At 37.3% G+C, this 13,802-nt stretch overlaps 1 long non-coding RNA gene across 1 annotated transcript in view; it reads left to right on the top strand.

Annotated features, from left to right (window-relative positions):
• Positions 1–7,940: 7,940 nt before the first annotated feature.
• The window catches only part of LOC131943137 (uncharacterized), a 28,341-nt gene continuing 22,479 nt past the window's right edge, over positions 7,941–13,802 (top strand). Inside the window, exon 1 of the long non-coding RNA XR_009386849.1 lies at positions 7,941–8,038. This is a non-coding gene — a long non-coding RNA (uncharacterized LOC131943137). The remainder of the gene's footprint in view (positions 8,039–13,802) is intronic.

Below are 13,802 nucleotides of genomic sequence, written 5' to 3'. Positions count from 1 at the left end.
TCTACCCCGGGATAATGTCCTATGCCCCCATTCAAACCTAAGATAATGTTCTATTCCCGATTTTCGATAACTCTCTCGCGTCCCTAATCTAACCATTTCCATCTTTCTCGAAAAACCCCGTATAATTCGACCCAAAGCCCCCCCCCCTCCCCCCAACACACACCACCACTATAACCCCTTGAGCAAGTCCCACCATCTATACAGTTGCCGTCCATATTTTGGTAGATGTCTTCTCTTAACGCCGCCAAGGTATGTCCCTACCGTCCACATATCTACAAGTGTAGGCCACGTCGTTTGACTTGCCCCTGGGCCACGGGCGTTATCTGCGACCATCTGAAGAAGGATGGGACGACTCTAAGTTGGGGGTGAAACGTTAAGTGTGTGTTAGAGTAAAAGTTGCTTTAAATCTGTCTTTCTGTTTGGTTCAGTCCATTGAGGCTAAATTTAACGTTTATTTAAATGGAAAAAAAATGAATTGATTCTCACTATAGTTTTAGTGTAGCCTAATTTTTATTTCAAATACACGTTTTTCGATGTGTGCATTTGTTATTATAACTTTAAATTTATTAAATTTATTCAAATTTATTTGACATCGTTGCCGTGTGTAAAAATTAAAAATTTTCTTGGAATTTTCCCAAAATGTTGGGTATCGTCTACTTATCCCTACCAAATTACCTCACCCTGAGTTGGATAAATCACATTGTGGATACACAACTCACACGGGCGTTTGTTGAAATGTGTGTTAAAGACAAGCGAAATGTTTAGTTTGGAAGGGGGCCATTCTTAGCTAAATCCCCACCCTCATTGCCTTGTTGTAGACGATGTGACTTAGTGGTACAGCTCAAGGCAGCTTGCCCGAAAGTCTAGAGTTCAAATCCGGGTTCAAGCAAATGGAACGTCCCTCGGCATAGTGCTGACCACGCTATCCCCTCATATGCCGAGGTATCAAAAACAGGTGAACTCTACTTCACTTGCTCCATGGACCGTCAGGTTAAAAAAAGATAATTATACATTGCCTTGTGGCGACACCTGCTACTATACACCTATGTGTTTATTCAATATTCCCCAGTTTTATACAAAACCTTTTTTTTTTTACTTATTCATCATATTCTATATTATGATTTTTTTCAAGATCTTTTTGGTTGGTCAGATGCGAACAAACCCTTTCGTGTCGGTAATTTTAAAAACCAGATGGTTGATTGAGCTTTTAGAACATCCAACAATGGTTAAATAAATTAGATTTTCTGTTTCCATTTAGAATATCCAACAATGGTTAAATAAATTATATCTTCTGTTTAGAACATCCAACAATAGTTAAATAAATTATATTCTCTGTTTAGAACATCCAACAATAGTTAAATAAATTATATTTTCTGTTTCCATTTAGAACATCCAAAAATGATTAAATAAATTATATTTTCTGTTTAGAACATCCAACAATAGTTAAATAAATTATATTTTCTGTTTCCATTTAGAACATCCAAAAATGATTAAATAAATTATATTTTCTGTTTAGAACATCCAACAATTGTTAAATAAATTATATTTTCTGTTCCCATTCAGAACATCCAATAATGGTTAAATAAATTATATTTTCTTTCTCCATTTAGAACATCCAACAATGGTTAAATGAATTATATTTTCTGTTCCCATTTAGAACATCCAACAATGATTAAATAAATTATATTTTCTGTTTAGAACATCCAACAATGGTTAAATAAATTATATTTTCTGTTTAGAACATCCAAAAATGGTTAAATAAATTATATTTTCTGTTTCCATTTAGAACATCCAACAATGGTTAAATAAATTATATTTTCTGTTCCCCTTTAGAACATCCAACAATGGTTAAATAAATTATATTTTCTGTTTCCCCGAGTTAAGAAAACACCACCACAGACAGACATCAACAAACTTTCCTCTCTGTCTCTCACGGCTTGTTGCCTCTCAATGCCCGCTAAATCTGCCCATCAATGCCCGCTAAATCTGCCCATCAGTGTCGTCTAAATCTGCCCCTAAATCTAATCTAATAGCTCGGTCCGCGACCTCGAATGCCAAACCGCAGTGGGCGACAATGGCACCCCCTACTCCAGTACCGTACGGGTTTCTTTCATCCCCCCCAGGGGTAGTTCTATTCTCCCCCACCCCCTAACCACCACAACAATATGACCACGCAGGTTCTGATACATGTCACATGACCCACGATGAAGACGTAAAAAATATAACACTGCCGTCCCCCGGCGTCCGCAGCACGTTAGGGTATTGCTACTACCATTGAGGGGGGCCTCCCGTCGTGAGCCTTTTACAGCCCATGGATCCACGGGCCCATAATCCACCACTGTCGTGGGGTGAAGGTATCCCCCCCCCCCTCTAAAGCAGAAACGACGAGCACCCACCCCTTTCACCTCACCCTCCCCACCCCCACGCCACCCATCCTTTTCATCCATGTTGGGAGACGACACATTTACACCCGGGTATTATTGTGGGGCGACAAAAGACGGGTGGGGATAAAGCCGAGGGTGGGGCCGGAGCTCAGAGCGACCCATACTGGGCGAGTCGATGGAGGGTTGGGCGATGCACGGGCGGGCGGGCGGCAAAAGACGGCGAAACAGGAGCAAGAAACTGGGTAGACATCTCATGGCGCCCCACGATACATGGAACAGAGGGCGTGTATACGACATATCTAGAGGCGCCGCAAGCAGAGGAGCTGATGGGCTCCCGCACCCCCGGAGGATAATATCACGACGAAACGCCTATCACTGATTTATTTATTTTTTAAATAATAAATTGTAAAATAACAAGTCTAATAAAATACCATTTCAAACCTGCAGGTCCATTCGGCAGGTGAAGTATAGTCCTAATGTTTCTATGAAACCGGCTTATGAAGGGATAGTGTGGTCAATAATATGCCTAGCCGCCTTTACTTTCACTAACGTGAGTAGAGTTATCATCAAAGCTGGGTTGACTCAGGGACGTCGTACGGACAGAGCCCGGGATCCGATCTCGGAAACTTAACGTACGCTCTACCAAGCCGTCCCTAATTCTAATAAGCTTGTGTCATGAAATTACGGTGCGTTTTAGAAATTTCCCTTTCCCACTACTCCAAAAACCCATAGGCCTATTATACAAAAGTAAAGACACACAAACACACACAAAAGACGCATTTTATATTGCAACTTATCAAGGCACATCAACAGTATCAGCAACATGACGAAAAATGTAACAAATGCAAATTAAAGTTTCCTCAAAAGCTTACACATTCTGGCAACATTGGACGATACTAATTAGCTAATTAAGCCGATGTAATGACAGCACGGTTATCCATCCATACACTAACAAATACACCATGTGTCACTCCAAAGTTATTGTATTACACAGATTATCATATATTTTTTTTAATCTTCGGTTAAACCACTAAACGCACATGAAATCCGCCGTCTATATTCCAGGTAAAGACCATTTTATTGCGTACTATCAGTACTAGTGTAATGGCCGTCCATCTACACCCAGAATACTACCCCACGCCAACCGTCCATTTAAACATTAAAAAAAAACAACATTTTTTTTCAGCCATCAATAGACACCAACAAACACGTCCCACCTCAGCCGTCCATCATCACTTCCCCCCCCCCCACATACACCAGCCCATCACCTACCCACACATACTCCACATCAGCCGTCCATCATCACCCATCACACACCACACACCAGCCGTCAATCATCACTCCCCCCCCCCACATCGGACCGTCCATCATCACCTACCCACACACATACATCAGCCCATCACCTACCCACACACAAACATCAGCCGTCCACCACCACCTACCCACACACGCCACACACCAGCCGTCCATCATCACCTACCCACACACACTCCACCTCAGCTGTCCATAATACACTCCACACCAGGCATCCATCATCACCTACCCACACATCAGCCGTCCATCATCACCTACCCACACACCCCACACCAGCCGTCCATCAAAACCTACCCACACACACACACTCCACATTGGCCGTCCTTCAGCCGTCCATCAAGCCTAATGCATCCGCATCCCGCGTTAATTACAGATGAAAGAGCTTTCAATTAGAGATCAAATTGCTGAGCCAGCACAACTCAGCACGCGACACTGAAAACCCGAGACCCTCACACCTAGGTGAGAAACCCGTGACCTGTGACCTTTCACCTTCGATTCAGCCTGAACTTGAATATTTTAAAAATGTAAAGTTCAAAGCACTCACATTTTAGATCAGACTGAAACGAAATACTGGCATCATACTTGCAGTATAACTTGAATAGTTTTAATGCTAGACATAGCAGAGGCTTGATTCTAAATGTAGTTAAAGAAATCAAGAGGGCATATGTCACACTGGCTATGTAGGGATGAGGTAAATAAGTGCGCCAGAAAATGTTTGCTAGAACTATGCACTAAAAGTTTAAAAAAAAAAGTAAAATTACCTTTTCGAACCTGACAGTCTTGGGGGGGGGGGGGGGGGGGGGGGGGGGGCAAGTGAAGTAGAGTTCACCTGTGCTTCTGTGACCTCGTCATATGAAGGGATAGTGTGGTCAGAACTAGAGTCATCCGCCTTTACCTTCCCTAGCGTGAGCTAGATACCCATCAGACTAGGTGAACTCAGAACGTTCTACTAGCTTGAACCTGCAGTTGAACTCGAGACTTTCGGGTTAGCTAACTAGCGCTCTACAATTAGGCCACTATGTACTAACCATGATATAATAAGTATTAAGGTTTTGGATCTCACGAAACAATACGTTAGTTTTCCACTTCCTAATAGAGTCATATCCAATATCACGAACTACCGTTGTATGTTTTGAATTGTGTTGAATTTTAATGTAATAACATCTCTTTTTACTTCTTTGTTTTCGAACTTTAAAAACCATCGTTATCTCATTTCCCTTAACAATTAGCCCATTTAACCACTTGACCATTCAACCATTACCCAACTTAACCGTTGGTCCCTTCAATGATTAGCCAATTTAGCCGTAACCCCTTTCAATCATTATCCCTTTAACCTTTGGCCCTTTCATCTATTCGCTTCTTTAAAGAGTGACCACATTAAGCTTACTAGTACTTCATTGCATACCACCCTTAAAAAAAACATATCCCACTTTGCCTCAATAAAACTAAAAGATCAGTCCCTGGATGTCAAGACTAAACAGTGCCCCCATTGTCCCACCACACCCATCCTTTACCCCCCCCCCCCCCCCCCCCCCCCCCCCCCCCGTTGAGTTAATCACCCCCAATATCTATATCGTCGCATCTAAATAGTCGGAAAACCGACCCGGAAAATGTAAGGCGCCCTTGGCCGCCGCCCCGCCCTCCCCAGCGTGGGTAGCAACACTTGCTCATGTGACCGAGGGGGGGTAGATCTGGTTACCCCCAGCGGCTGGGTGGTGTGGCGTGCGACAGGGTTTAGAATTACGGTGAAACAATGCAGTGGGGTTGGGTAATGCACAGTGTGGTGGGGGATCTAAAAATAGAGGTACGGGTTAAGCGTGTTAAGAACTATAGAGGAAGGTTAATTTGTTAAGTTTGTTAGAAACTATATGTGAATTGAGTTGTAGCGTGTGTTGTGATCTATAATTAACGTTGTAGTTTTAAAGTGTTATACTTACAGCATATATTCAGGACCCTTTCATCATATATAACAACACCTCAGAGCACATATTGAAGGACCTTTACGTATAACAGCACCTTACAGTACATATTCAGGACCATTACATCACATATGACAGGACCATTACATCACATATGACAGGACCTTATAGCACATAATAGGGGAACCTTACATCATATAGAACGATACATTACAGCACATACTGCAGGACACTTTAATTCACATATTACAGGACCTTACAGTACATATTATGGACCTCACATCACATAAGACAGGACCTTAAAGCACATAATGCAGGACCCTTACATCATATAGAACAGCACCTTACATTACATACCGCATGACCCTTTAATTCACATATTACAGGACCTCACATCATATAAGACACGACCTTACATCACATACGACAGGACCTTACAGCCCATACAACAGGACCTCACATCACATACGACAGGACCTTACAGCCCATACAACAGGACCTTACAGCCCATATAACAGGACCTTACAGCCCATACAACAGGACCTTACAGCCCATACAACAGGACCTTACAGCCCAGTACGCCGGCCAGTCCGCCGTAAAACCTGGAACGTGATTGTCTCCCCGCACGCAACCCCCGCCTTTGATAATTGAACGTTAATTGACAATCAAGATTTAATTAGAAATTCTGAGAAACTGTTCCACGTAAGCCGTGGTAGCTTTTGACCCCCCATCACCCACCTTCCTCTTCTCACCACCCCACCCCATGACTCCCCCCTCCTCCCCAAATCGTCCCCCCCCCCCCCCCTTTTTTTTATAGAGGTGTAGACCGTCGGTCTGAATATGAAATGAACTGGGATTCAAGACTAGGTGCTTTCTGCTACCGTATTCCCCAAGGGATCGTCTGAAAAATTAAAGGGTGGGGATTAATTAATTAATGCAAATGACTATTCTGGATAGCTGATAAGTCTAAGCTTCCTTCAACTCTACTCTCAGTCTATATTTCCAAAAACTCTCAAATAAAAAAACCAAACCTGAGAATAAACGAACCAAATCTGGATTATTTGAACTGAATAAATCAAATATTTATAGACGATGCGTCATACGTCTTTTAATATAAGCAGATTGTTTTAACTACGTTGCCTATAATATATGTTAATATTATTCTAAATACCATCTATTTATTTGCATTAATAGTAATGAGCGCAATAACTCCTACCGATGAATATGATAATGACTTGGATTATCCCGCCGAGAAAAAAAAAGAAAAGATAACTTGTGTCATTATTTAAGTCGGTCGTCACTCTATCGGCGTGTATTTTTCTTAAATTTATTTGAAGTTTTCCCCCCACTTTTCTTAAGACGGCCCCAAATCGCCAATTTCGTCTGCAAGGATGACGACGCAGCCAAGCTATTCGGCGGCCCATGGCTGTTCCCGCCTTGCCTCGCGTCGGCTGAGCGCACGAGAGGGTGCGATATCGCCCCGCGTCCGTCAATGGGCGTCAGCGTGCGGTATGTTAACCTCTCGCCGTGGCCTGCGCCGCATTAGCTGCCACGGAGGTGGATTGTATTACAAATTTTTGTTGGCCCCTTCTCTTGGACGTGCGCGGATGGCGAAGCAAAAAAAAAAAAATGTTACTTCTGAGTTGTACGTGGTATATCAGTATCTTCGATCAGGAATTGTGAAATAAAATTCACAGGAGGTAATGGACCCAAGGATTTTTCTATGACAGGGGGGTATTGTTTAAATTCGTAGATAAACGGATCTTTGATGTTTCATGATGGTCAACTACTTGGACTGAAGTAGCGTGTTAAAAAATGTACGTTAGATATTTTAACAAAGTATCTTAATCTTGTTTTAGTTCTAAGACAAGCGAATAAAGTATCGAATGTCAACTTTATTTATAAAAAAATAATTTTTAGTTACTATTTTAAAATAAAATTAGATCTACATATGTAGCTATTTTCGACAAATGCAACAAAAATGTATTTGTAAAAAGGCACGTAACTATTCATTTGATCTTGCTGTGTAATTATTTGTACCAAAACTATTTTATAGACCTTATATATTTAATACCTAGATTAGATAAACGTTTAAAAGAGTGCAACTTTATTCAGTTTCAAAATACCGACAGCTAATTTCAGTTTTTTATTTACCCTGAATTCAATAGTTTTCACGTATCAATTTATTGATTTTTAAAATTGCGTTTGAAATATTCGTATTAAAATAGCAATGTTTTTTTAACTAATGACTGAGAAAAAAATAAAATGTTTTCAAATTTTAGGCGGCTTAAAAATGTAACGTAAATTATTTAATCTTACTTTTCAGGAAACAGTTTTAATTATATTATTCTATGAATCCCTTCAAATAAAAACTTATTGAGAGTTTTTCTCATTGAGGATATGATGTCACTACATCATTTGGTAAGTAAGATTAGTTTTTCTAATTAAATTAATCTACACGAGTCGTTGTTTACTGCTCCTCTTCAAAATTTAACACATTCAAATGTTTTAGTTTTCTGTGTTCGTGTTTATAATGTATCGTCATGAATCACACATGTACGTCACAGATTGTGTGTTCTAGTTATGTCAATACAATGACCGTGTAGGCTATACACAGACCAGTGTGTTCACATAAAGATCACATGCCTTTATACAGAGGAATTGTTCGTGCCGGCAATCACATCTAGATAGGCCTATCATATTTCACATTTCAACTAAATATCATATTTCACATCACAACCAAATATCATATTTCAGATCATGACTAAATATCATTTTTCAGATCACAACCAAATATCATATTTCACATCACAACCAAATATCATATTTCAGATCATAACTAAAAATCATATTTCACATCACAACTAAATTTCATATTGTGCATCACAAGTAAATTTATTTCTTAATACAAATAAATATCATATTTCACATCCACCTATATATCATGTAAATCACAACAAAATATATATGCCACATCATCACATCACTGATAAATATTATATTTCACATGACAACTAAGTACCATATTCTATATCAAAACCCAACATATTTCACATCGCAACTAAATATCATGATTCACATCAGATATTAATATCATTGGTTGAATCAAGCCTAAATATCATATTTCATATCACCGCTAAATATCACAATTATCGTCTATCATGTTTCATACATGAGTAGATATCATATTTCACATTTCAACTGAACAAATTTCACATCAATACTGAATATGTATTTTGAAAACATCACAACTAATCATCTATTTTACATCTTGATTAATTAATTTCAAGAAATAATTTTCATCTTCTGTCAAATGTATATGTAATATGAACCTTTTAAAAATTGTGCCTAAAATGTATAGTTGGCATTAACCAGCATACAATATATAAATTACTTTAAAATTACCTTAATATAAAACACCTATTTAATTAGCATGTGATTAGAAACACTAATTAGCTTTATGAAATTTGAGACATTAAAGTAATAGATGACATAATTTGGTTCAATGATGCGTTAAATAAATATGTCCAAAAATTAATTACTATGCTAAATCTTATGTTAAATTGAGATATTAAATGAATATGTGACATAATTTAATGAGATGCTAAATGAATGTATAATTATAATTCAATTTTTAAAAAATATTAATGAAAAATAGAAATACAACAACTAAATTAAACGTTAAATGGATGTACTTATTTAAAAAACGGAGCTATTAAATTGTAACTTAGCTGAGTTGTTAATTCTATGAGTGAAAAGTACCTTACCTACCTTTGATCTATTTCTTCCAAGTTTAGTTGTTCTATTTCGTACATCATGATCACGATCGTTGTTGATTTTTTTTTCACAACTCTTGACTTATTTTAAGTTGCTCAAAACGCCTGTGTCTAAATTTGTATTAGGGCTTGACACAGCCAACAAAGCTCTAAAGTTATAACCTATATAACTACAGAGAATTTAAATAGAGCTAAGTTGATTTGTTGGTAGATAAATAAGGTTATAGGGCTAAATATGGGGTTTTTGGAGCTTAAATAAGATTTTAGGGCTAAATATGTTTTTTTTTTAAAAAGGACTATGGGGCTAAATGTGGGGTTTTGGGAGTTTAATTAAGATTATAGGACTAAATATTGGGTTTTTTGGAGTTTAAATAAGATTATAGGGCTAAATATGTTTTTTTTTGGAGTTTAAATAAGATTATAGGGCTAAATATGGGGTTTTTAGAGTTTAAGTAGGATTATAGGGCTAAATTTTGGTTTACTGGAATTGAAATAAGATTATAACGCTAAATATTGGTTTGCTGGAATTGAAATAAGATTATAATGCTAAATATGCGTTTGTTGGTGGCTAAATAAGATCATAGGGCTAAAAAAAGGCTTGTTGGAAGTTTTCCATGTAATCACTTCATCTATTTCACAAAGTACGGCACATATTTATTGAAGATTTTGTATACAGCGTTTCTCTCAGACATTTTTCTCCGGTAAGGGTGGTTGGTTATGCACTTGAAATTTCCGGGGCGGTGGGGGGGGGGGGGGCACTTAAGTTTCCGAGGTGGAGGGAGGGGACAGTAGTTAAAGTATACATTTTCTATATAAATTATTAAATATTTTGTCAATTTCGCCCAAGTGCGGATGTCTTACTTCAAAACACTTGTCGCGACTTCGGAAAAAATACCTCAGTTTGTATGTTAATTTCAACACAATTGTTTCCAATATGTTATTTTTATTTTTTTACGTGAGCTTTATGTGCTGTTTGTCGTAAGTCCTGGGTGCTATGCTAAAGACAATTGAGCGTGGTATTTATGTGAGGAGGTCGCGTTTGAAGCCCACACAAACGTTTTTACTAGCAGTTTGTTCCCGTACGTCCTGTTTATTCTACGAGCCGGGCAGTCGGCGGTTGAGAAAAGAAATTGTTTGAGATTTTTATCTGCGATGTGTTTTTGTATCAATTGAATACGCAGCACGGCGAGGCGAACGTACGTGTGTTCTGGTATTCACATGCAATTCACACACACACATTCACACACACAGTTGAGTCTCCATAAGTGTATTTTACATTTCGCACACACAAAAGGTAACTCGTGTGTTCACAACACTTATGAAGCATGAATGTACACACACACACACACACACATGTAACATGTCACATTCACACACACACACACACATTAACACACTAGCACTCAAACTTACACACACGCCTTCAGAAACTAGGTCCCCTAATAAAGCGTGCAGCGCCCACACTAAAATAGACTAGCTGTTTCAAGAGTTTGAATTTTGACGTTTAAAAAAAAAATGGAGGAGGGTTTCAAATGGTGCCCGGGCAGACACCTGTAAGGGAAGTAACGTTACTAACTGTGTTCGATGGACCGTGACACAGTGCAGCCCTGTCGGTTAGATTAACATTTAGAAATGGCGAAATTACTGTAAACACCTTCATTGAAAACACTTAATTATTATTAATTGTTAATTTTGTTAGACACTCGTATATATATATATATATATATATATATATATATATATATATATATATATATATATATATATATATATATATATATATATATATATATATATATATAAACATACATAGGCCTACATAATTAGAAGTTTTCAATGTGTGTGTTTACTACATTTTCAACATATAAGCCTATACTGTACAAAAAATCTTTTTTGCTAGAAATTATTTGAGAAACATTTTTTGTGGTGTCAAACTCATATTTTTGTCAACATATGATAATTATAACTACTAATTATATTTAAAACATTTAATAAAGAGTTCTATTTCTTCCATTATTACATATATTAACTTTTTAAAATAACTATATTTAACTTGAATTTTTAATATACATTTTTTCAAAATCAGGAATTCATTTCATTATTTATTTTAATCTAAATTCAATTATCATTAATTTGTCAATAGATTTTTAGTCGAATTATGCTCGAATTTGAATAATCAAGCAAATGTCAGAGATTCAAACTTTGTTATAACCATTCTTTATTAATAAAAAAAAAAGAAGAAAAATAATCAAAGAGATTTCTTCAAAATAATTATTTAATGAATTCTTGATAGAATGTAATGGTTAGATATTTTGAGAATAGATAGTTGGCTTTGGATTTTTATCAGAACTGTACAAATATGAGATTTAGGTGTACAAAGAAATGCTTATACGTTATTTGGATTCCAAAACAAATTTTATTGTATTAGATGTCAAAAGATTATATAAGCGTCCTATTGGATTGTTTTTTTTTTTACATGCTAAAACGGTGTCTAACTAATTTAGAAATGCATAAAGAGATATCTGTGAGCGTCGTCTTTGGGGTGCGTCGCTTGCCGAATTTCTACATACACACAAACAAACACAATTATATGTTTTTAACTTATCTGCATGGATATGAGAGTAAGGGACATTTGATTTCAACAACAGTTAAATGAAATATTTTATTTAATTCGTAAATTTTAATAAAAATAGCCCTACCGGTAAAAACACTCGCAATGCCAGTTAGTCCTATGCAGGCATACTCGGCTCTTTTGATCCAGCCGTACAGACTTAGCTCTGTACAGTGTTTCCTCCAGACTTTTTTCTTTGGGGGGGTCACTTAATATTTCGGGGGGGGGGGGGGGGGGGGTGGCTACATTTTTTGGGGGCCGGACATTGGTAAAAGCGTATGTTTTCTATGTAAATTCCATTTCGATGGGGGGGGGGGGGGATGTTCCGGATGGACAGCCCTTTGACCCAGCCAAACAAACTCAAGAGTTTGACCAAGCCGGACATTTTCAGGTTTGACCCAGCCGGACTGACCCAGCCGGACAAACTCAGCCGGACAGACTTAGCCGGACAAACTCAGCACATTTGACCCAACCGGCAGACCGGTTTAAAAAAAAATCTCCCACCCTGCCAGCTGCCTGTCTTCCATAGAATTCATCAAAAGATTAATCGAGCAAGGATGGTCCGGCTTCGCCACATTTTTACCGTAAACCTTCTTTTTTCACGTTTTTTTTATTTTTATTTCAAACCGACACGGGCTATCGCAAACGGCAACATCTTTACCTCAACACGTCGAAAACTCCAAACGAAGTCATTCCCTGGCTTCTCCTGTGGTACACAGCACACAATGCTTTTAAAGTCCACGATTTAAATACATCGAAGTTCAAAGGATTTTTTTTCTCTCCGCCAAACGCTAATGAAAAGCTGGATGTAACCGGTATGAAAAGGTGGGGGATACAATTTGCCAGTAGCAGACGACATAGTTGAACGATTTCCGGCCTTGATGTGAGCAATAAAAGGCTCCACTGGGCTCTGAAATTTTTTTTATTCTTTCATTTTTTATCAGCCCCTCACCCCTTTTTTCCACCACCTCCTCTTTAGACACATATTTTTATGCCCTCCAAAAAAAATTACTCCACATATTCTAATGACGTGCAAGGCAATTTTTTTTAACTTTACAAACAAATAGAAACATGAAAGCCCAGAAAAATTTGAATATGAACACGCATACATAGGGTAATATGAACATGCGCACAAACAGCGATATGAACATTCACACAACTTGATCTTGGAAGAGAAAAACGAATGAACACAAATTGAAGTATGACCTTTTAAATTAAATTAAATTGTAATTAAGCATATTAATTACTACCACCCATAGTAATAAGTAGAAAAAAGTACAAGACTGAATATGAGTCATTAACTCAAAAACAAATATGAACACATATTTATTAATTAATATGAACACACAATGAAATGTCAAAGTAATTCGAAATGTGAACATACATAGAAATATGAATAGCACCACAAATTCTAATATTTACTATGAAGAAATTAGTGGTTTTTCACGTGAATTTTATTGGATAATTAATTATATTTTGTATTCTACCTGTCTTTTACAAATGGTAAATTTAATCATTTAGTGCGTTAATGACGTTTAATAAGGGTCACCCCTAATAATTTAAGAAAAAAATTGTGCGATTAATTTGAATAATTTATATGGATCTAACATTATGTTCCGGTTAGTTTTGTCTATAAATTTTTAAATATTTTAAATTTGCCCCAACTTTTTAATCTTCGTTAACTTTTTTGAAAATAGTAAACAAAATTTTAACACACGCTTACTGTTAATTTTTGTATGAGTATTGTTGCTTTTGGATACATTTTCTCTCAATTAAAATAGATTTTTTTAAAATTCAA

The sequence above is a fragment of the Physella acuta genome, unplaced genomic scaffold (genome assembly GCF_028476545.2).
Source record: "Physella acuta isolate Inbredline_101_S28 unplaced genomic scaffold, ASM2847654v3 ptg000443l, whole genome shotgun sequence".
NCBI classification, from domain to species: Eukaryota; Metazoa; Mollusca; class Gastropoda; family Physidae; genus Physella; species Physella acuta.
This window is presented reverse-complemented; position numbering and strand designations above follow the sequence as displayed.